Raw genomic sequence first — 24,618 nt, 5'->3', positions numbered from 1 at the left:
GAAGGAAATGGAGATAACCTTAAGCAGGCTCCATGGCCAGCCCAGCAAGGAGCCTGATGAGGGGTTCAATCTCAAGACCCTAGGATCGTGAACTGAGCTGAAAAGAAGAGTCAGCCGCTTAGCCTACTGAGCCACCAAGGTGCCCTTGATCTCTTAAATATAGTAAGTTAATAAGAAGTGAAATGATGTGTCTTGTACTGTACTAGACAATTTGTATTTTTTTTAATGTTTACTTTTTTACTTTGAGGAAGAGAAAGGGAGAGAGTGCAAGCAGGAGAGGGACAGAGAGAGAGGGAATGAAAGAATCCCAAGCAGGCTCCACGCTGTTAGCCCAGCATTGGGTATGGAAAGTGATACTTCACTCTGGGTCAGCACTGCTCCCATGCACTGCCTTTTGCTTGAGACCTTATGTCCAGGTGATGCTCATGGCTAATTATTTGCTCCCAGAAAATGGAACCTGTGTTGAAACTTTCACTTAATTTTTATAGAGGTTTATCTTTAAGAATTAGTGTTAAGGAGCTCCCAGTTACACTGCTCGAATCTGAATCTATAAATATGTTGGCAACTACTTAGGCGGGAGTCAAACTTCCAATCGTTGTTAAAGAATTATTTCAGTTTAAGATTAGCCATGGGCTTTTAGAACTGGTATAGTCCACGTCCCAACTGCTAAAATATACATCAGCTGCTGGGCAAAACACAGAATAAAATGGGTCATGGTGACTTTATTGGTCCTTGAGCTGACAAGAGCCCTTGTACAGTGAATTCTCCACATAGTCAGAGGTAAAGTGAGGGCATGGAGACATTCACTCATCACCTCATTTTTAATTCTAGACATCACAATCTGCAACTCTCAAAATGAACATTTGTCTTATTCCCAGAACTCTACTTGTATTACTAATATTCATGAAGTAGAATACAAAATCTCGATTCATCTTTATGCAAATAACCCCTCCAATAATCTGTATATTGTTTATGTTTTCTTTAAAGAAATTAAGTGAAGCTAAAATCAACTATACATTGTTGTGTTTCTCACCCCCATAGTCTTACACAAGTATATACCAACATCATGATTAAATGGACACGAATTATAGAGATGAAATTCATTTAGCATAGATTAATTTCCAGAGGACCACTGTGGTTTCGACATCACTTTGTCATGTAAAGAGGATGCCAGTTTTACTGGTGCTGTCAATGACAAATCCATGCTCTGTATCCCTTTTCTTCATGTTTTAAATGGCCCGGAACAGAGTAGGATCCAATTTTTTATGGCACCCTCTTCTCGAGGCCTCCTGTCTCTAAAATGTTCATTATTTGAAGTTTTGAACCCTTCTTAATTTCAAAGATGGCATGCACTCTTGCCCAAAAACTACCTGAAATTTCCTTTCTGTCCGTAATTTACATGAGATCCTCAAAGAAGTGAGTTACTCCCATAAGACTGAGAACCATGGACTCATCCCCCCAGGTGGATAGACTAAAACTGTACTGTGATGGTTGAAAACAAATCCATTCCTCAGATCCTACCATCCTTGGCTTTTCTCTCTTATACATCATAATTCACCCTTCTCCTGCTCATATTCACCCCTCATTTGTGCATCTGAGCCTAACGGCATGATTCTTCCCATGCTTTAACTATAAAAGACAGAAACACACACACACTCTCCAAACAGGCTTGGAAATGAATACAAAAAGAGAAGCTGAAGTAAAGGAGGGCTAAGGTATCTGTAAGGATGTTTGGTATATATTTATTTGGAGTGGTTTTCCTCCTTCCTGCATTTATGATTTTCTCATTGCCTCAAAAACCCTTTTATCATGATGTGCCTACATAGTACTGTCTTAAAGTCTATCCAGCTTATGGTTTGGTAAGTTTATTGGATGTACAGACTGATATTTTCCCCTAACCTCTAAGAGATTTTAATTTTTGCCTTTCATTTTCTTAGGGCCCCTGCTCTTTGGGCACCAGCCAACTGTTGATCCCCGTTGAATCTCCGGGGCTTTTTTCACTTCAGCCTGATGTGAGTGCTACTGGGTTCTCTGTTTTCACCATCCCCAGCAATGATCTTCTGCTCCCACAAGCCCAGATTCCCAGCCTTTAGTCCACAACCGAAATTGGCAAATGTCTTCAAAAGGAAAAACAGCTGCGGGTCCTGAGTTCAACTATGAAAGGTCTCCCCTCTCTGGAATTTTAGTACCTCTTGTCCTCCTTGCTTCTGCAACATCTGATATTTTTTAAAGTTTTGTAATTTATTTTGGTTTTGTAAGGTATTTTTTGCCCAAAGGAAGAATTGAAATGCCACCAATTACTCCATCCTACTCGAAATAGACATCCCCAAAACCACACAGATTGTGACTAGCAATATCTAAAAGGCCCGAATTGACTCTAATTCTCATTCCACATCGCAATTTTCAATACTTTCAGAGAGTGGACATTCTTTAAACACACAAAGTCACCTAGAAGGGCAAATAAAATATAATCTATAACTTTGTAAATAAATTTGACTAAATAACTTTTTTTTTTAGCATTGAGCTCAGCTAACATTAAAGGAACCTAAAGAGAGTATATTAAACAGAAGTATAAATAAGAAAAAAATGTAGGACAAATATTAGAGGAGAAAAGGGCATCTCTCATCAACTACAAAGCAGAAAAAAAGTCTGGTCACACACACATGTACATACACACACACACACACACACACACACACGAATATTAAGAATGACAGAAGATATAGGAAATTTCTTCAAAGGGAGAAAATAGTTTTGCTTTACTTCCTTCATAATTATTTCTAAAGCCTGGCTCTTAGCAAAAAGTGACAAGGTCCAGCAAGAAATAAATATTTTAGTGTCCCTCCTTCATTGTCAACAGAGTGGTAACATTTCAGAATTGACCAAGAGAGGAGATGTTAAGTGCTCTGTGGACCTAGGGGCACCTGGTGGCTTAGTTGGTTAAGCAGTTAAACGTCTGACTTTGGCTCAGGTCATGATCTCATTGTTCCTGAGTTTGAGCCCCTTGTCAGACTCTCTTCTGTCAGCATGGAGCCCGCTTGGATCCTCTGTCCTTATCTCTCTCTGCCCCTCCTCTGCTCATGTGCGTGTGCGTGCTCACTCTATCTCTCTCTCTCTCTCAAAAATAAGTAAACATTAAAAAAAATAATTGCTCTGTGGACTTCTAGAAATTATTCTCGAAGAGATGTTGTGGTACACAGCCTCCATGATGGCCCTCCAGTGATTTCTTCCTTTTGATATTCATGCCTAATATAATCTCTTCCCACAGAGGGCTTTACCTGAGTTAACAACAGCAGAAATAAAGGACTGTGACTTTCAAGCCTGGGTTATAAGAGACTTTACACTTTCCTCTTATTCTCTTTTGGATTGACATCTAGGGACAGTTATCTGTCACGTCACAAGAATACTCAAGCCGCCCTGTTGAAGGGTCCCTGTGGTGAGAAAATGAGGCCTCCTGCCAAATGCCAGTACCAAATAATGGCCAATGGGCAACCTTGAAAGTAGACCCTCCGGCGTCAACCAAGCCTTCTGTGACTGCAGCCCTGACTGACTTCTTAACTGCCACAGTGAGTGACATCAGGGCAGAACCACCCAGTTTTAGGATTCCTGATCTACAGAAACTATGAGATAATGTTTATTGTTATACCACTATTTGGGGTAGCAATTTGTTACACAGCAAGAGATAACTGATACAGATGCCGTGATATTGCAGAATTCAGGAGAGGAAGGTAAAAGGTAAAGTAAGTAAATAGAACTCCTGAGGCTGAATCTCTCAGTTAAACATTACTTTCAACATCCCTCATTAGTGGTCCTACCATTTGTGTTATGGACAGCTGAGTATTATTTAAGAGCAGTCCCTTGAGCAAATCCATTAGATATGATAGTCTCCTTTTTCAACCTTTACCATTTTTTTCCTGTTCTACTTTCCATATTTTCCCCAGCTTTTGGAACCACACCTGACTCTTCTCATCTCCTCTCCAAACTCAATAAACCTTATGTTATAAAATGACTGTTTGTGTCCTCCCAAAACTCATACATTGAAACCCTAACTCTCAATGTGATGGTATTTGGAGGTAGAGTCTTTGAGAGGTAATTAGGTTTGGATGAGGTCACAAAAGCTTCCATTATGGAATTAGTATCCCTATAAGAAGAGAAAGAGACACAGAGCTTGCTCTCTCCACATGCATACAAAGAGATCATGTGAGCTCACAGCAAGAAGGCACTGTAGGTGAGCCAGGAAGAGGGCCCTCATCAAGAAGTGAATCTGCCATCACCTTGATCTTGAACTTTTTAACTTCCAGAACTGTGACAAATGTCTGTTGTTCAAGCCATCTGGTCCATGGCCTTTTGTTACGGCAGCCTAAGCTAAGATACCTTATCACTAAGAACCAATCTCATCCCTTGTGAGAGAGCTGCATATTAGAATAAAAGCTGTAGTGCCAATCGATTAGTACATATATAATAGGTTATTATGAAAATAAGGAACCTAACCAAGCAAATGCAGAGGATGAACAAAAATTGACACTCAAATGTCTAAATCATCATGATTGTAAAACATATCATTTCTCATGTTGGTTTCTCATGCATCCATTTAGATTAACATCAATTTTAGAACTTAATTTTGAGTGCTTTCCTCTCTCCATCACTCTGTGTGGTTTTTTTTTTTTTTTTTTTTTTTTTTTTTGCAGAGGCTATGGGTAATTTTAATATCCACTCTGTGAAAGACAGTCAGCTATCTGTGTGTGTTTACTAAATGTGCTATTGGACAAAAATCATTAAGTTATCTTAACTACTGAAGAAATTCCTGAAGTAAAGTTATAAAAAGTCAGAGTAATAGGCAGCCACTTGACCTGCTCCAGAACATTAAAAGGAAGTTCACTTCTTTTTCATTTTCCCCACTCCCCTCTGACCCAAAACCTTCCTCTCTGTTAGAGTACGGCAAGGAGGTTATACACATATGGAAAGAGCTAAACAGGAACACAAAGCATTTACTCAAACTTCTAGGAGGACAGTTGCATAACCAATTGTCTCAATAATCCCTAAGTGAGGTGAGGAGACATAAGGGGGATCAAGGTGATATCTAGAGGGTGAAACTGAGAACTCAAATGAAACTTAGTGGGTTTTTTTTTTATTTTTTAAATTATTTTCATCTCCTTGTGATGTAAGGAGATGTAAGCCTTATGATGTAAGTTAATATTAATGATATGTCCTTGAACTACACAATAGCTTTGCCATAACTTTGCTGAGCACTATTTTACAAAAATAAACACTGAATTATAGAGGTTTATTTAGGGATGAGAGGAGAGAGAAATGTAAATGAGGGTGCCTAATTTTTAGGATAGATTTTCCACCAGAAAAAAATCCACCATTTAGTTTTTCACTGAAATTTGCTTACGGATATTACTAGGCTAAATGACAGCTGATAAAATTTTACTGATTCTAAGAAGATTCTTCTACCTGTCCCAAAAGATAACCACAAGGCATAGTTCACGATAGAGCTTCTGTTCCTTTGATTTAAAAGAGAATTTAAATCCCTATTAAAATGCAAACACCCAGGAATAAATTAACAAAAAGCATTGACTAATGAGTATATATCTCACATGTTGAATTTGATCCTTAATCTGTCCTCCTTAATAATCAAATTATAGAAGAAATAGTGATCAATTCTAAGGCATTCTCAGGAAATGCTCTTATAGATACATTCCAATTAAGAGATAACTAAACGGTTGCTAGTTAAAATTATACAATGCCAATGAGTTTTTCCTATTAACAGAAGCAAAGTCTTCAGCCAAAGGACAAACCACTGATTTGGTATTTTATTCACCAGCAAACTTTATGAGCAGAGACTTTCCTATAGTCCCTGAAATAGGTAACCACCTATGCTCTATTACAGTGTAGAAAAGCATGAACACATTGGACTTCTGAAGGAAGGGAGCTAAAACCATCAAGAGAAGAGAATTTAGCTGTCCTTGATTCTGCCAAGAAAAGTAGCAGCAAAAAAAAGATAAACAAGAGTCTCAAAAAAAAAAAAAAAAATGAGAATCAGTGGTGGGTGTTTTTTTTTGTTTTTGTTTTTGTTTTTTTTTTGTCTCTTTTCCTCTGTTGTATATATGCATTTCTCCAGGCCCTCTCCCAGACCCCATATTCCTTGACTTGGGGTTCTGTCCGTTAAATCCTCCCCAGTCTCTTAGATGATCTATGACTCCAAAATCATTATCATCAGTCAGGATCTTTCTTCTGAGTCCAGAAACTACATATCCAATCACCTACTCTCCATGACCACATGAGATCCCTAAAGGGAATGCAAACCTACCAAGCCCAAAGGTGACGTTATCTTCTTTCCTCCAAAACTGCTTATTACCCAGGGTCGCCCCATTCCAGCAAATGAGAAAACTATACGTCTGGTTTATAAGGTGGAACCATAGGATTCAACCTCGAAATGGATTGTTGCACTCCTCACCAAAATAGTTCTCTTCCATTACTTCTGATTTTTTTATCTTAAATATTTCTACGCCACCCTCTTCCTTCCATCTCCAAAACTTTCACCATCCTGGTCCAAGCTAGTGTCATCTCCTGCTGGGTTATCACACTAGCCTGACAAGAGCTCTCTCCCACTTTTGCTCTCAGCAATGCATTCTCCAGAGGAAGTGCAAAAAGATCTTTTTTTAAATGAAGATCTTATTATCCATCCCCCACAAATCCTTACAAAGACTTTCACTGCTGTATATAACATAGGCAAAACTATTTAAATGCCTGAAAAGCTTTGTTTTTTTCTCACCTCTGCTTCCTCCTAGGCCTCATTTCCTTCTTCTGGACCCTGTAATGCCATGAGTCTCACACATCAAGTCTTTTCAACATGGCCTGCCTTCCATTAGTCTGCAATGTTTTCCTCACAACCCCTTTGCCCAGACAACTCTAATTCACCCTTCCCATCTCAAGGTCTCAAATCAAATAACCCTTCTTCAGGGACATCTGTTCTGACTCCTCATGTTATATAAATTCCCTAATCCATTATCCTGTTGTTGTTTTTAATCATAGTGCTTATCATACTTCTATTTCACACAATTGTTAGATTATTTGCTTAGTATCTGTTTGCCCACCCATTTCTCATACTACTAGTTCATGAGGGCAGGAGTCATATCTGCTTTGAAGACCTCATTCCTAGCACACAGCTGGTTGTATGAATGAGGGAATAAGCAAAAAACAGGAGAAAAAGTGACAGCCTACAGGAAAGTCAAACTTTATGCATTTCACAACATTAAGATTTAATTCTGTTAACAGCCATATGACTACCCTCTAGGTTACATTACAGGTTGGATGCATTCTAGAAAATAATATGAACTCAGAGGGAAGGAGTTAAGAGAAGGAGAAATATGAGCAAGATCTTTTTAAACATTTGGAAGAATTTCATAAGTTTCCCAATGATTCAAAGTGATTGCTAGAATCACCTTTGAAAAGTGAGTATCATTAACTGACAACTTCATCTTGAATTTAGAGCCAATATAAGGTCAGTTTTATTACGTTGAATTGGACATCCACCTACATGGCATTTGTATATAAAGTTTTCTTTATTATTTCCCTTGACCATCATTTTTCATTCAGGGAAGAACTCATTTTCTCTTCTTCATTTCAGCATTTACTACAATTTACATGTGATTTTTCTTCCATTTAAAACTACATTGAACAAACACAAGTATACTATTAATTCAGGTTATGAATCACTGCCTTCTCTGACCAGATCTAATTCTTAATGTTTTCAGTGACTTTTAAATAATGTCATTTTTCCCCCCTTTGGTATTTTTCTTTAAAGGAAGTTTTGGAGTTTTAATAAAATAACTGAATTTGAACATCTAAATGTGATTATAAATAATCAAATATATGAAATTGGACTTTATAATAGATTTTGTTTTTAAGCCCATTTCAATATTTATTTGAAGTCATTAGGAGGAGGTGCCTCATCTAAGTAACCACAAGGTAGTATAGAGATTTATGGCAAATGATAGAGAAGGGGTGATATGTACATATAAATCCTTCATATTCAAAGAAAACAGGCCACTGGATATTAGTATTTTCTTATCAGAGGGAAACTATATCACTTCATTAGAAAGGAAACAGTCAGGTAACAGTGTGACATAATTTTTTCCCTTCATTTCTACCTTGGACAATCTAAGAGAGGAAAATACATTAAAAGAAATTTTTTTTTTTCTCTAGGAATATGATTGAAACTCTGTGATGTATTGTTTTCTTTCGTTTCTGCAAAACTCTATAATATGATGGAGCTCAGCACATATCTAAAATAGACTTTTTTCTATTAAGTTACTATTCAGTATAAGTTTTATTCAGTATAAGATTTACATTGTACCAAACAGTTAAGGAAAGACTTCAGAGCTGTTGAGGACTTAGGAAATCTGGCTGCATTCCTATATTATAATTCCATAGGATTACTTGTTTTTTTTTTCTTTCCCCAGAAAATTTGAGTGAATTTCTGCCCCTTCCCACAAGTGAATCCATATAAAAAATACTGGCAGAAATTGAAAAATTAGAAAAATTTATCTTAGAATAAAAGTCCATTTCAATGTTTGTTGTCAGTATCTTCTTTTTGGTGAAAGTATGTTCCAAATTTATGTTGCACGAAACCAGAAAATATTTCCCCTCTTTCCATATACACCTGCTCTAGATGAAATTGTGCCCTCCAGAATTCATATCTGGAAGCTCTAAACCCCAGTGTAACTAACTGGAGATAGGGCCTATAAGGAGGTAATTAAGGTTAAATGAGCTCACAAGAGTGATTGTGATCTGGTAACAGAGAACTTGTTCATGCTCTCTCTGCCTTATGAGGACACAACCAGAAGGCAGCCATTTGCAAGCTAGAAAAAACTCCCCTTTTCAGAAACTGACCCAGCTGGACCTTGATCTGGGACTTCTAGCCTCCGGACCCATTAGACAATTCGTTTCCTGTAACTAAACCATGAAGTCTATGGTATTCTATTATGGCAATCCAAAAAGACAAAGACAATGCCTCATCCTAGGATCTTCGGACTTCTATTCTACTCTTAAAATCACAAGTATGAATATGTGACATATTCTTCCATGTTTAGGTAATGAGTATTGCAGTGTAAAAAAGAAAAAGAAAAGGGGCACCTGGATGGCTCAGTCAGTTAAGCGTCCAACTTCAGCTCAAGTCATGATCTCATGGTCTGTGAGTTCGAGCCCTGCATTGCGCTCTATGCTGACAGCTCAGAGCCTGCAGCCTACTTCAGATTCTGTGTCTCCCTCTCTCTCTGCCCCTCCCTGCTCTCTCTCTCTCTCTCTCTCTCTCTCTCTCTCTCAAAAATAAACACTTAAAAATTTTTAAAAAAAGAAAAGGAAGAAAAAATTATCTTTCTTAAACACATGAGGTGTTGCCTAGGTGGCTCATTTGGTTGAGTACCCAACTCTTGATTTCAGCTCAGGTCATGATCCCAGGATCCTGGGATCAAGCCCCACATCAGGCTCTGCATTGAGCTTGGAGACTGCTTAAGATTCTCTCTCTCTCTCGCTCTCTCTCTCCACTTGTATTCTCTCTCTTTCTCTCTCTCTCTCTAAAAAAAAAAGTAAATAAGTAACTAAAAATAAATCTTAAAAAAAAATAAACACATGAGTCTGGGTGGCTCAGTCGGTTAAGCATATGACTTAGGCTCAGGTCATGTTCTCATGGTTTGTGGGTTCGAGCTCCATATTGGGCTCTGTGCTGACAGCTCAGCACCTGGAGCCTGCTTCGGATTCTGTGTGTGTGTGTGTGTGGGTGTGTGTCTCTCTCTCTGCCCCTCCCCTGCTCACACTCTGTCTCTGTCTCTCAAAAATAACAAATAAATATTAAAAAAAATTTTTAATAGACTAAGAAAAAAGAGAAAAGACTCAAATAATAAAATTCAGAAATGAACAAAGAGACATTATCACTGATGTCACAGAAACAACAGAGGACAAATTACTATGAATAATTATATACCAACAAACTGGGTAATGAAGAAAAGATGGATAAATCTCTAAAAATATATAACATACCAAAATTGAATCATAAAGATTTTTTTTTAATCTAAACAAACTGATAACTAGTAGGAGATTGAATCAATAATCTAACAAAGCAACATCCACTGGGGCGCCTGGGTGGCTCAGTCAGTTGAGCGTCTGACTTGACTTCAGCTCAGGTCATGATCTCACGGTTCGTTGGTTCGAGCCCCGTGTCAGGCTCTGTGCTGACAGCTCAGAGCCTGGAGCCTGCTTCAGATTCTGTGTCTTCCTCTCTCTCTGCCCCTCCCCCAGTTGTGCTCTGTCTCTCTCTGTCTCTCAAAAATAAATAAATGTAAAAACAAAAAAAACAAAAAAACAAAAAAACAAAGCAACTTCCAGGACTACACAACTTCACTGAATATGTCTACCAAACATTTAAGGAAGCATTAACACCAAGATTTCTCAAACTTTTCTCAAAAACTTGAAGAGGAGGAAACATTTCCAAATTCATTCTATGAGGCCATAATTACCCCTAATGTTAAAATTAGACAAAGATACTATAAGAAAAGAAAACTATGTACCCTTATCCCAATAAATGTTGATGAAAAACATCCACAAAATACTAGCAAACCAAATCCAGCAAAATTAAGATTATATACTATGACTAAGTGGGATTTACTTCTGGAATGCCAGAATGTTTCAATATGCAAAAATCAATCAATGCTACATACCACATTAAAAGATAAAACCACATAATCATTTCAATTAATGCATAAAAGTCATTTGACAAAATTCAACACTTTTTCATGATAAAAACACTCAGCATACTAAGAATAGAAGGAAATTACTTCGTGCCAAAAACGATCTATGAAAAACTTCCAGGTAACATTATACCCAATGGTGAAAACCTGAGTTTTTTCTCTAAGTTCAGTAACAAGATAATAATGTGCACCCTTCCCACTTCCATTTAACTTAATACTGAAAAACCTAGCTAGAGAAAATAGGTAAGAAAAAAAAAACCTTAAAACATCAACATTGAAAGAAAGAAGTAAAAATATTTCTGTTCACAAATGACATGTTTATAAATAAACTTAACCAAGGATATGAAAGACTTGTAACTGAAAACTACAAAACATGCCTGAAGGTACAGAAGCCATCAATCAATGGACACATGTCTCGTGTTCATTAATTGAAAGACATACTATTGTTAAAATGTTCATACTACTCAAAGTGATTCACAGATTCAATTCAATTCATATCAAAATCCCAATGGTATTGTTTTCAGAAATAGAAAAAGTGTCCTAAAATCCATATGGAATGTCAGAGACTTTAATCAAAACAATCTTGAGAAAGAAAAACAAAGCTAGAGGCCTCACATATCCTAAATCCAAAACATATTACAAAGCTATAGCAATCGAAACAGTCCAGTACTGGCAAATAGACCAAAATACAAAAATGAACTCAAAATGGATTGAAGATATAAACATAAAACCTGAAACTATAAAACTCCTAGAAGAAAACACAGGGTAAAAAAATTCATGACATAGCATTTAGCATTGTTTCCTTACATAAAACACCAACGTGCAACAAAATAAAAATAGAAAAATGGGACTATTCTCAAACTTAAAAGCTTCTGCACAGCAAAGGTAACAATCAACAGAGTAAAAAGGCAACAACAATGTGCATATAATTAACCATACTGTACACTTAAAAATGGTGAAGATGGTAAATTTTATCTTATGCTTTTAAGCCCAGTAAAAAATAAATAATGAAAAAGCATGGAAGCATAAATATATATTGATAATATTTACTTCTTTAGAAGTGAGTTTATAGGATGCAGCTTAAATTGTTTTGCATGCAAACTGGCTTCCTGAAAAGGAGTCAATGAAACAGGAATACTAATATTTTTGAGCAGGCACTGTAGAGATTTATCTCATTCTTTACCAATGGAGGCAACCATAAAAAATAAAACACCAAGCATAAGTTGTGGGCTTTTTAGCTCAAGATGTCCAATAAAAATATATTCTAGCAACTTTTAGACAGGTAAAGCTAGAATTTAGGTCAGGGTCAGAGATCACCCATATATAGTGGTGAAAGGAAAGCTCTAAGAGTGACGGATATAAATAGAGAAGAGCAGAGAGCCAAGGAACCAGACTTGGGAGACATTCAAAACACGTGGCTCAAATAAAACAAGAACTAGAGCCAGAGAAAGAAAGTTTAAAAGGTCACAGAGGATATTCAGTCACAGACTTCTAGCCTGAGCAAAGATGGTGAATATATTCCAAGTATCACCAAAAAAAAGACTTATTTTTCGACTAAAACAAGTGGTTTTGGTCTCTTGTCATTTCAGTTTAAAATAAGAGTCAACTCTCTTATGACATCTTTTATTCTGGATTTTATAAGGCACCGTTGATGTTCCGCAAATAATACCCTAGGAAAAGAAAACAAAACAAAATCTAAATCCAATTCTAAAGCGCAGCTTGATGCAAGTGTTGGAGAATTTGAAAAAAAAAAAAAAAGCAATTAAAAGGAACTGATTACTAAAAATCACACAAAACCCGAAACACAGGAAAAGGGAAATGTATTTGGAAACTGGAAGAGACACTCATGCTTTACAAAAATTGAATAAAGAGGCGATTTCCATCTAATTGTTGTATAGTCAATTTGCCAATGATGACAATTTGCATGTTTAACTGAAAAGAAAATAGCAAACATCTGAATGTAAATGAACATTTTTGGTTGTTTCTTTTAATGGGCAGGTGAAACAGTTACACAAAACCAAATATTGAACACAGAGAAAAGAACTATCAGCATTCAATTTATTGTTTAGCCAGTAATTGTGGTAGTTGCCCCTAAATATGTACATATATATACAAATACTTTGTAAAAAGCAATGCAAAGTGTGATGTGTTTGGGAGAGAATAAAAACTTAAGTTTATAGTTACAAGCTGTCTGACCATTTCGACTAAAGTTTAATTTTACCCAAAATTTTCCTATTCTCAGGGCGTAGTGAAGATAGAACTGATTGGAAAGTTCAGTGTTAAAGCCTTAATGCTAAGCTGTCAAGCCAAAGAACAAAACAAATAAACAAAACATGGAACTGAAGTAGGGACAAGAGACTCACCCAAAGTGGCTGAGGCTGGCTTGAGAGTGGATAATCGGCCAAAAAGAAAAAGACGTAATTTAAATACAGGTTAAAATGTGTGTTACTCTGTCTCCCCAGGATCTCTGACCAGGTCGTGCACTGTAAGTGGAATGTGTGCTGCTTCTGCCAAGTGGGGACTCAGGGAGGGAAAAATGCCTTTATTGAGATATGGAGATACAAACATCAGATGGGTAAAATGAACAGATACAACTGGGATTAAAGAATATGGATTTGGTCTCTGCTCCTTTGCAGAAGTTTGCACTCTTATCAACATTCATAGGTTGGGAAGCAGCAGCCCTTCCCCATGATGTGACAGAGGTTGGGGTCTAACCAACTTTATGGCGGCAGCCATGGAATATGGTGGACCAGGTGCACCATCTGCCCCTTCAGTAATCACGACTGTGGTAGCATCAGCCACATCTTTGGCACAATGAGGGGTCCCAGGCTTGTGGTTGCAGCCATCCAACGTGACATGTCCTGTGGCCTCAGCCACCTCAGCCTTCAACTGGGATTGCTGACCTTCAACATCAGATACAGCCGATTTTGATAGAATTTTGCAAGACGCGGACCAACAGGGAACCCATCTTGGAGAAGTAATTCCTTATCAGGAAGGAATCAGAGGGAAGGGGGATTCGATTCTGCAACTAAGAAACAAATGTCATTTGGGGGAAAACAAAACAAAACAAAACAAAAACCTATGCTTGGGAGCTATTTCTACAATGAGAAAAAGAGGAATTAAGTAACATGCAAGAGGATGACACAGCTTGTAAGTGATGAATCAGGATGTAAAGCCAGGTGGTCTGACTCTAGTACCTGATTTCCTTAATCATGGAATTGGGCAGCAAGTTCAGGTGCACGGCTTGCCCTCTGGGCTTACCTCTGCCATGCCCTCACCGCACATTATTTTCTTATCTATTTTTCCTGCTAAAGAGGTAAGCTCAGGTCGAGTAATAAGTAACTCTTTTTTATTGTTGTTTGGTTTTGTTTTTTCAGTAGGTTACTTGTTTCAGCCCATTCTTTCCTCAGACTGCAGAGTTCTAAGATAATTTGTTCTATCCCCAACCATGTCCATTTTGGAGATAAGTAACTTCTATGTTCACGGTACAATTCTTAGCTAAACAACAGCCCTAATGCCCATACCTGTGGTATCAACCTCCAACTGGAAGAAAAACTGACTTCTGTCCAGTGCCTATATTATAGAAATATACTGTATTACGAAATCAAGGTCACTACTTTATTGTCATAGTTAATATGTCTCTGTATTTTTTTAAGTTTATTTATTTATTTTGAGAGAGACAGAGACAGCACGAGTGGGGGAGGGGCAGAGAGACAAGGAGAGAGTCCCAAACAGCTCCACACTGTCAGCACAGAGCCGGATATGGGGCTTGAACTCACAGAACTGCAAGATCATGACCTGAGCCCAAACCAAGAGTCAGACGCTTAACTGACTGAGCCACCCAGGAGCCCCTGTCTCTGTATTTTTTTTGTCAATATATGAAATTTATTGTCACATTGGTTTCCATACAACACCCAGTGCTCATCCCAAAAGGTACCCTCCTCAATATCCATCCCCCACCCTCCCCTCCCTCCCACCCCCCATCAACCCTCAGTTTGTTCTCAGTTTTTAGTCTCTTATGCTTTGGCTCTCTCCCACTCTAACCTCTTTTTTTTTTTTCCTTCCCCTCCCCCATGGGTTTCTGTCTCTGTATTTTTAAAAATCACATGATCTCTTTAAAGTTAACAAATATATAGCAATTACTAGGTGCTAAGTTTCTGCTGACTTATATAGTCCACAACAACCACTCATATCCGGCACCATTATTAACACTCAATTTTAAAGAGAGAAAAATAGAGACAAGGGGTTCAGTAGGCAGAGGTGGTATCTCAACCCAGATTGTCAACCCCCATCTATGCTCTCAACTCCCGCCCCAGGTAGGTACATTTCTCCACAATCCATAAATTCCAGCTGTCGAATGTACTGCGAGCCTCTTCAGAGAAGGGTCAGAGTGTATGTGAATAGAACAGTGGAATTTGAGTCTGAAGATAAAGTGCTCTGATGTGGAATAATTGTGTGAACTTGGATGCGTCACTTAGCGTCTCTGGGTTGATTATAATATATGAAGACGGCCAAGAGTCTTTCTTCAGTGTCTGTTTACAACATATGAGACCCTCTCCAGGAACCATGTAGCCCATTTGAGGCCCTCAGTACATTTAGTTTTTCCCAAGTCCAAAATTCTATGACACATTGAAATCTTTCCTTAGTCTCACAGACCAAAGAGTAGGAGGATAAAATAGACTTTAGCAAATACAAATTGTGTCGTGAATACCTTTTGGGGGGTTCCTGGATCCAATTCCAACCTGTGTGTTGGCGGGGGGGCGGCGGGGGACCTGGCTCATCTCGCAGAACACCAAGCAATACTCAGACACCAGTAGGGAGTCCTGGAACTCAACTCCTTCCTGACCCTATCTACCTGGAGGTAGCGTCAGATCCCCCAGGTTGAGGGCTCGGTCCCACAAGACTGCCCTTCCTTCAAATACCAGTTGTCAGCCCAGGCTGTTACCTGTGCTTCGGACCCACCGGTTACAAATTAGTGGTTCCGAAGACTTCCTCCTGAGCTGGACTCCAACTCAGGATGCCATTTGCAAGCGCAGGTTGTTACCTGTACTTATCACTGACAGGCTATAAATTAGAGGTTCCCACAACCTCCTTTCTGGGTTTGATTAATTTGCTAGAGAAGGTCACTGAACTCAGAGAAACATTTTACCTACTAGAGCACCAGTTTGTTACAAAAGGATATAGATAGATATAGATATAGATACAGATACGGATACGGATACGGATACAGATACAGATACAGATACAGATACAGATACAGATATAGATATAGATATAGATATAGATATAGATATAGATATAGATATCTATAATTCAGGAAGAGCCAGACAGAAAAGATGGATAGGGCACCGTGTGGGAACAGGTGCTGGCATCAGTGACATCTCCAGACACATCACTCTCCCAACTAACAAAAGCTGCAGCCAATCTTAAGGGTTAACCAGCCTCAAAGTAACAGACTCCTTGCTTGCTGACCTCAGGTCCTTGATCCGTAACCGAATCGATTTACTTTCTTTGAGATTTACAGACCACTGGCCTTGGGGAATGAAGGATCAGAACTCTCCCAGGCCACAGAGGCCAGCGAGTCTGTTTGAAACCACCTTGGCTTTCTTACTAGCCCAGCAATCTCTTAGTAAAACGTCTTTCTTTTTTAAGGTCACCCAGATAACTTTACTGACCTCCCTTTGTGCATCTGTAGACCTTGCCGTCTTTTGCGCAAAGGACAAAGTATCCCCGCCCAACTGTCCCTGGGTACCAAGGAACCAGATTCCTTTGCACGAGTCTGCACCCCAAGCACCAAGGAACTAGAACTTCTTGCACAACCTCCCAGCACCCAGATAATTCTGTAGCTGGCATCAGCCAGTCTGCACGCGATCAAGAAACGTCGTAGACTACTGTACTCTCTTACCTGAGTAAACCCCTTTAAAAATCTCTGCGCCAGGGGCTGCCTGCGTGCCTCAGTTGGTTAAGCGTCGACTCTTGATTTCAGCTCAGGTCATGATCTCACGTGCATAAGATCGACCCCCATGTAGAGCTCTGTGCTGACAGTGCAGACAGAGCCTACGTGGGATTCTCTCTCTTGCTCTCTCTCTCTCTGCCTCTACCCTGCGCTCACTTTCTCTCTCAACGTAAATAAATAAAAAGAATAAATAAAATAAAAATCTCTGCACCAGGCAGAAACCTCAGTGTTGGGCTTTGGACAAGAGTCCACCTTCTCCCCAGGTGGGTGGGTCTCCTGAATAAAGCTCCTATTCCTTTCCAATCAAAACCAGTCTCTTGAGGATTGGCCTTGCCAGTGACAGTCAATTGAACTTGGATTTGAGTGGCACCAACGCCTCTGTGTGTTCACCAACATGGAAAATCTCAGAACACTGTCCTTCAGTTTTTATGAAACGTCATTGAATAGGCACAGTTGATTAAATCAGTGGTCAGTGATTTTTTTTTTTTTTTCCTCCAATTCCTACCCCTTCTGGGAGGTCAGGAAGTGGAACTGAATGTTCCAATCCTCTTATCAAAGGATTGGTTCCTCCAGTGACCAGTCCCCATCCTCAGGTGACCTAGGAGCATTCCAAAAGTCAGGACATTTGACATTATAATAACAAGAGCCACCACACCTGTAACACTCCCATTACTTAGGAAATTCCAAGGGGTTTAGGAGCTCTGTCCCAGAAAGGGGACAAAGATCAACTACATATCTCTTATAATTCATCATAATATCATGACTTAAAAAACAGAGCATACAGTACTAACAAAGAATATGTCAACCCAAACTTTTAGTATGCTTGAAGCCAGGGGTTTCTTTTTATCATTGCCTTCTCACTGCCAGAGATGATGCCATGAGCATTGTAGATGATCAGTAAATATTTCTTGAATGAATGAACAAAAGGTAAAAATGGGATTGTTTTTGATTGTTTCTAACAATTATGACTTTGCAGCATGTGGCCAATTGGAAGAACATTTTGAATAACAAAGACTCAAAAAAAAATAGAAGAACAACAGAAAAAGTAGGATAGGATGTTAAAGAACATACATCAGACAAATTCTACTGCATTTTTTCTAATAAGTATAAAAATGAGCTTTTTCTTGTAAATGTACATTCCCTTCATTTTATTTAAGGAGAGTAGAACATGCAACCACAAATATGACACTTTGGCATATTGATATTTTAAATTAAGTTACTTGAGAAATGGACAGGGCGAGAAGGACACTCTAACCCTCCTTTATCCCCCTGAGAGCAGGTACTAACTCCCATGTGCAAGGTAGCCTCTGTATTTAGGAGGAAATGGGACATCCTGATCATAAGGAATTTAGGTCCCAGAAGACTGCATGAATTTGTTACCTCCTTACTAATTTACTAGCTCAAGCTCAAACTTCTTTGTCTCAATTCTTCATGAATTTGTTGTTCCTTTATCTAACTATAAAAAAGTATAAAACTGCCTGTTTTGGTCACTTTCTTGATTCTCATCATTTTAATTAGGCTACTGTATGTACAGAATTAATTTTTTTTCTTCTGTTAATTGGTCCATGTCAATTTAATTATTAGACCAGGCAAAGAACCTAAAAGAGAAGGGGAAAGCTTTCCTCCTCTATGTTATAAAATAGCTAACAAGAAAATCTAACAAAATTTTACTTTTAGAATTAGTTTCCATTCCCTTGGATATAAGCATGCTCATATGCAATGAAAAGTGGCCAAAGTAACTGATGTAGGCTAAGGCAGAAACCATTGAGGGCCAAGTTACAGAGAAAGTTCCAAGCCTCAATAATCTCTTCATTGATCTGTAGATGAGATGGTGATCATTACAAAATTGCCTAACATTCCAAAAAGTGGGCCTCGTTTGTGATATCAAGTAATACATGGATTCTAACAAGATCTTTCTGAAAAAGTAATTATGAGATTTTCACAAGCTAATCCATGTAAAGTGCCAACCACAGTAGGAACTCAATGAAAATTAGCTACGGCAACAATGAGTTATCTGTTGGGTGATCAGGACAAGGGAGAACTATATGGGATGCCACCCATGAGAAAAATCTGCCCCCAAACAGTTAACTTGGCTCAATGTCATGGTTCTTCATCTGCAAAGACTATTTGGTGGTAAAAATAAATTCTAGAAAATGGACTTCCCAAGACTTAGCATGCCAACTTACTGACCGTTTCAGAATTTGACATGTTATCGGAGAAACATGTTAACAAAATAGAGCAAACTAAGCAAGAAAAAAATGAAATACATTTCTTTTTGTCATATGCAATGGATTTCTTGCCCTGAGATGGGGGATGGTGAAGCAAGCAATAAAAATGAAGATCTCTCATGCTCAAATTTTGAATGGGGAATAATGTTTCCCAGACAGGGCATTGGGAAATGACCGTGTCTGTCATGCTGTTTCCTCTCCCTCCATGACAATAGTAAAAGCAGGAGGCTTTAGAGTTCTGGCTTGAAATGCTTTCTCTATATTGTACCAGCTGCATGACTTTCAGAGTTAGTTATAATGCATATATGCTTTAAAAGATTACAACTATAATTAGAAATGCTGTAGTTGAAGTGCCTAATAGGTACGTGATTTGGGGACAGTCACATTACCTCTCTGGCCTCGGTTTTTGCATACAACAGATGAAGTCTCTAGTCAATCACATAGAGTGTTTGTCCTCAGGAAAGTTCAAAGGATAAAAATCAGGTGAAACAACTACTATGTTGTTCAATATTCAAGAGGCATTTATATATTTTTCGAGGACTAAGAAATATGAATTCCAATCCTGAACTTCCTTTCCCATAGGGTTCCTAATTTTTTCCCATAAAATGACAATGTGTGTCCATGAATGCACATGACTTACACATGCATAAACCAGTGTATACTTGTAAGTGTAATGTGAATACTAGCTCAATAACTGAGAATAATTGGGGCATTCAATACTTAAGGGAATTCCTTGGGATTTTAACCTGAGGGACAATAACATGACAGCAGATATATACCAGTATGGCTACTGATATTTGGAAACTTAGAGTAAATCTCAATCTTTACTCAGTAAAGTAAGGTATAAAATTGGCACACATTAAAAAGGGTCCAATGTATTAGTAGTTCTTCTATTTGTGATTTGATAAGAAGATAAATAAAAGATAATTAGATTTTTAAAAGGCAAATATGACCCACAGTTACTTGATTTTCTCTGATTCAAACACTAGTTCAAGTCTGCTCTTTAGTATTTCCTTTTTCACAAATGTTCAGGAAATTTTCACCACATTTTTTCATTTGTGTTGGATCCTATGATTTAATGTCATGGATAAACTCAGGACATGCTGTAGTGTCCCAGCCCCCCTCCGTGAAAACCAGTTACTTCTTAGGGAAATTTTACTTATATTCAATCAAAACCATCAATATAAAACTAAGTTTGCATTTTAGTGACTAAATTAGAAAGTATTTCAAGAATGGCTGTTGATAATAGCCACCCCAAGTGAATACAATGATTCAATCAGCAATAATGTCAAAAACAATTACATTTTAAAATGCTGGATTCTAGTTTATATGCTGGATTCCAGCACATTATGCTATCGAACATCTATTTAGCTCATTATCTAGGATATGTTCCTGTTATTTGCGTATGTAATTCTGTCTAACATTACATAGTGCTGATTATGGATCTCCTCTATCTGAGGATAGGCCCTTGTCTTATTATTCTTTGTTATCATATTGCTGCATTTGAAGCAGCTTACATAGCACCTAGCAACAGTATAAGCATTCAGACAAAAAAAAAAAAAAGTCCTGAAATTTTACTTGAATGATCAAATCCAGTGATACGGATTTTATCTTCTAAATCATGACCGCCTAAGAGAAATGCTAAGTTATTCCATGCTTCAGTAAGAAACACAGTGACACCATCTCCCAAAGATGAAAAGCCATTTTACTTTTTAAAACCCTTGAGACTGTCTACATACTGCTTGGGAAAACATCTCGTGATATTTGCTCTGGTGAACTATTCTTGAACTCAACTTTAAAAACAATTATGTAGCAGTTATGTATAGGGAAACATCATGTATACATTGACATGAAGCCACAGTGTTTTTAAAAGTGTCCATGGAGAACCCCTTATAAAGCAGAAGTTTTAAGGATCTTCAGGGCTCCTTTCTGGCAGCTGGAGTGCTGTTTTTAGAAGGTGGTGGTGATTCTGACAGTTTGCCACTGCCAGCTTTCCATACTGAGGACAAGGTTAAATGAAAGACTAAGGAGGGGGGCGCCTGGGTGGCTCAGTCGGTTGAGAGACCCACTTTGGCTCAGGTCATGATCTCACGGTTTGTGAGTTCAAGCCCGGCGTTGAGCTCTGTGCTGACAGCTTAGAGCCTGGAGCCTGCTTCTGATTCTGTGTCTCCCTCTCTCTCTGCCCCTCCCTCACTCATGCTCTGTCTCTGTCTCAGAAATAAATAAACATTTAAAAGAAAGAAAGAAAGAAAGAAAGAAAGAAAGAAAGAAAGAGAAAGAAAGAAAGACTAAGAAGGAAAAAAGTAGGTCCAAAAGAGAAACATAGAAACAAAAGAGAAACATAGAAAACTTAGGCAACTGGGACACCTGCGATGGTTCCATTGAGCGTCCAACTTCAGCTCAGGTCATGATCTTACTGTCCATGAATTCAAGCCCCATGTCGGGCTCTGTGCTGACAGCTCAGAGCCTGGAGCCTGCTTCGGATTCTGTGTCTTTCTCTGTCTGCCCCTCCCCTGCTCGCTCTCTCTCTCTCTCTCTCTCAAAAATAAAAACATTTAAAAAAATTTTAAAAGAAAACTTAGGTGAGTATTTAGAGAGAATAGTACTTAATAGACAGACTTCTAAATCAGTAACCAGTCTTGTGATCAGGCTGTAACACTTACTAGATTGGCAATGTTAAGGCATCTATTTATATTCTATAAAATTTAGTCAACTTATAAGTAACACAGATTATTGTTAGATACAATCATATATGTGATAGATATGATAATCTATACCATATTTATTTACTCTGCATTTTTTTTCAGGTAAAAGGAAGAAAGGAACATTGATGTTAGTAATTCCAGGGAGAATTTTCTTGAATGACCATGCTTTCATGGGAAGCCTTTCATCATCTAAATTCTGATCTTCACTGTGTATAAACTGGGGTATAGAAAGCTGTGAAAGCTCTCTGTCCTACATTTGGTCCTCTTCAAGATTTACCTCAGAGCCTGAATGAAAGCCCAGAATGCTTACCATCCAGATATATGGATGACAAAATACGGATATAAATGATGAATTAATTCACTGGATGGCAAAATCAACAGGCCAGAAAAATGGGCACCAAAGAGAGGTTGAAATCTAATAGGAATTGAGCAAAATATCTATATTTGTTTTCTATCAAAAACAAATAAATAAACTGCACACGTTCAAGAGAGAGGAGATGGGTTCACGTGAAATACCTGGGTGTGCGAAGTAACTATTAGCTCTCTCTATGGAGACATCACTAGTAATAACACATTAGTGAGGCCTGGAACCTCATCGTCTTAGAATTGTTGTGATTGTTTTCTATGCCATGGAAGCCATTTATCCTGCCATATCTCCCCACTCCTACTTCTATTTCATGGATTAGCATGTGTGAGCATTTTAAGTACGGAAGAGGCTGCTTTAGATGCTTTTTCTCTTCTAAAATATCACCTAATCTGGAGGAGCAAGAACTTGGAAAAGTAAGTACCAGATAGAGTCAGAAAAACCCTTTTTCACATTCATGTATATACTTATATACACAGAGATTTGGGTTCTATATTTGCCAGCTTTGCACCTTGGCCAAATTATGGAATTTCTCTGAGCCTGAGTTTTCTCCTCTGTACAATGGAGGTGATGGTACCGATAGCCCATGGAATTTTGTGACTATTCTACTGATGTATTTCAAGTTTTCAGTAGGCATCCACAACCTTACCTGCCTTCACTCTCCTTCACTGAAGGCAGCTGCTGAGATCATAAGATGATTTACTCACAATTCCCCTTTATTCAGTGACTTAATAAATGTATTTAAAGTCATCATTTTCAAAAGAAGAGATATACACGGTCCTTATCAAGGGGAGAAATACCTTAAGAGGAACCACCTTGAAATCTTGAGTCTCCCTGTGCGTACTACATTGAAATGGTAAATCATCAGTGTCCAGAGAAGATTGATTATGATGGTGAAAGATATGATTCCAGACATAGAATAATTGAAGAACCAAAAGATAGCCAGATTGGAAAATTAAAAATGCAGGAGGCGGAGAGGGGTACATAAAGCCTGTCTTCAAATACTGGCGAGGATGTCATACGGAAAGTCTGCAAAGGGCAGAAGTAGAAGCCAAGGGTGAGCATTACCAGAGCACTGCTTTGGGCTTACCCTAAATAGAAATTATTCACTATAAATAAGAATTTAGAGCTGACAAAACTGAGGGATCAAATGACAATTTGTTGGATATACCGCAGAGATGTCCCTGCATTGGCCTAGAGGTGACAGTGTTCATTTCTCATATACCATATGTGAGTATACAGATACGAGAATAATCCATTTCCAATTATAAGGCTGTGTGGGTCTATTATTCTATGATGGATGACATAGAGATTCTTGAGACTTGTGAAAGGAGTAACTGCAGGCAATTACGGAATCTCTTTGGATAACTTGAAATACATCCTTGTCAGTGACGTGGCTGTTGCCTCAAGTATCTCACCTCTAGCGTAGCAGCCCTCGCTCAAAGTGTTGCCAAGTTATATCTAAGAATAACCAACAGCGGGTCTCACTTAATATTGAGTCAAACCTAGCAGCAGCATATATTACCAGATGCCTGCTCTGTTCTTACCCTCCTGATCTGTAGACACATCTGGATACGTATCTACTAAACAAATCAAAGTAGCCTCACAGCAGTCACTGCCAGTCATAGGGACACCATGGCCATGAACACCACATGGGAGGCTTCTGATGTTAGGCTCCGTGGCTCTGGCTTCCATGCAGAAACAAGGCCAGTTTCTACATCTCTAGGCCACTCTGTCTCTTGGGTCCTGATGCAGCTCTGCCCACGCTCAGAATCTCTCAAAGTCCCAGTTTAATGACATCAGCCTCTGCCTCTGTCACTCAGTCTCTATCCTGTCTGTTCAAAGCCAAGTGAAGGGGGCAATTGGGAAAAGGCTACACATCCCCTTCATCCTTCTTCTCTATCCCCCTCTTCTCCATTTTTAATCCCTTGCTTCTCTACAAACCACCTGAGACAAATTCTGTTTCTAGTTCTCAGTCACTAAACCAAAGCATCAATGCATACAAGCAAATAAATTTGGTCGGGTGTAGATTCATGTTGGGAATGGAACAGGCAGTATGTCGGTGGTAATATTTTAGGAAGGGAGAAATTGTTGTTTATTTCAGCAGGAGCTGGCTCAAATGCCCTGTTCCACATATTTTTAAAAGGGGAAGGCAGATTGCAAACTCTTTTAAAGTAACTTCAAATACACTAGCATTATAATTCCACAGAGTTTTCTTTCATGCGCTATAGAAATAGGCCATTAGCTTTGCATGTCTAAAGGAACTTTTCAGTAATTGCTTTCCTTAAACACAATTAGTATGGTCAGCCCATGTAACTGTAAGAGAAAGGAGGACACAGTAAATGATCCAACTTTGTCTCATTGTGTGAATTAGAGAGGAATAAAGAAGTCTCCTTTTAACAGCCGTACCTGTATTTTAATCTGACTTTACAATGTGAAACAGCAAATTGCACTGGCCCCTTTTGAAGGCGCTTATCCACTTGGGCTCCAGGTGTAGGAGTTTTCTGGTCTTAAATAGAGACTGATTTAAGAGTTTCCTTAGAGAGAAAAACTAGAGATAATACAGTTAATATTCCTGTAGCAAAGGAACATTATCCTGGAAATAAAAATAACA

General features: G+C 38.4%; 1 long non-coding RNA gene across 1 annotated transcript; it reads left to right on the top strand.

The window, feature by feature from the left end:
• Positions 1-22,133, top strand: LOC132667166 (uncharacterized). The gene is made up of 4 exons (XR_009605017.2): positions 1-139; positions 1,938-2,012; positions 3,378-3,566; positions 21,743-22,133. It is a non-coding gene; the product is annotated as an uncharacterized LOC132667166 (long non-coding RNA).
• The last annotated feature ends 2,485 nt before the right edge of the window (positions 22,134-24,618 follow it).

This window comes from Panthera onca, chromosome B2 (genome assembly GCF_046562875.1).
Source record: "Panthera onca isolate mPanOnc1 chromosome B2, mPanOnc1 haplotype 2, whole genome shotgun sequence".
NCBI classification, from domain to species: Eukaryota; Metazoa; Chordata; class Mammalia; order Carnivora; family Felidae; genus Panthera; species Panthera onca.
The sequence above is the reverse complement of the archived record's forward strand: the minus strand, read 5'-3'. Positions and strand labels throughout refer to the sequence as shown.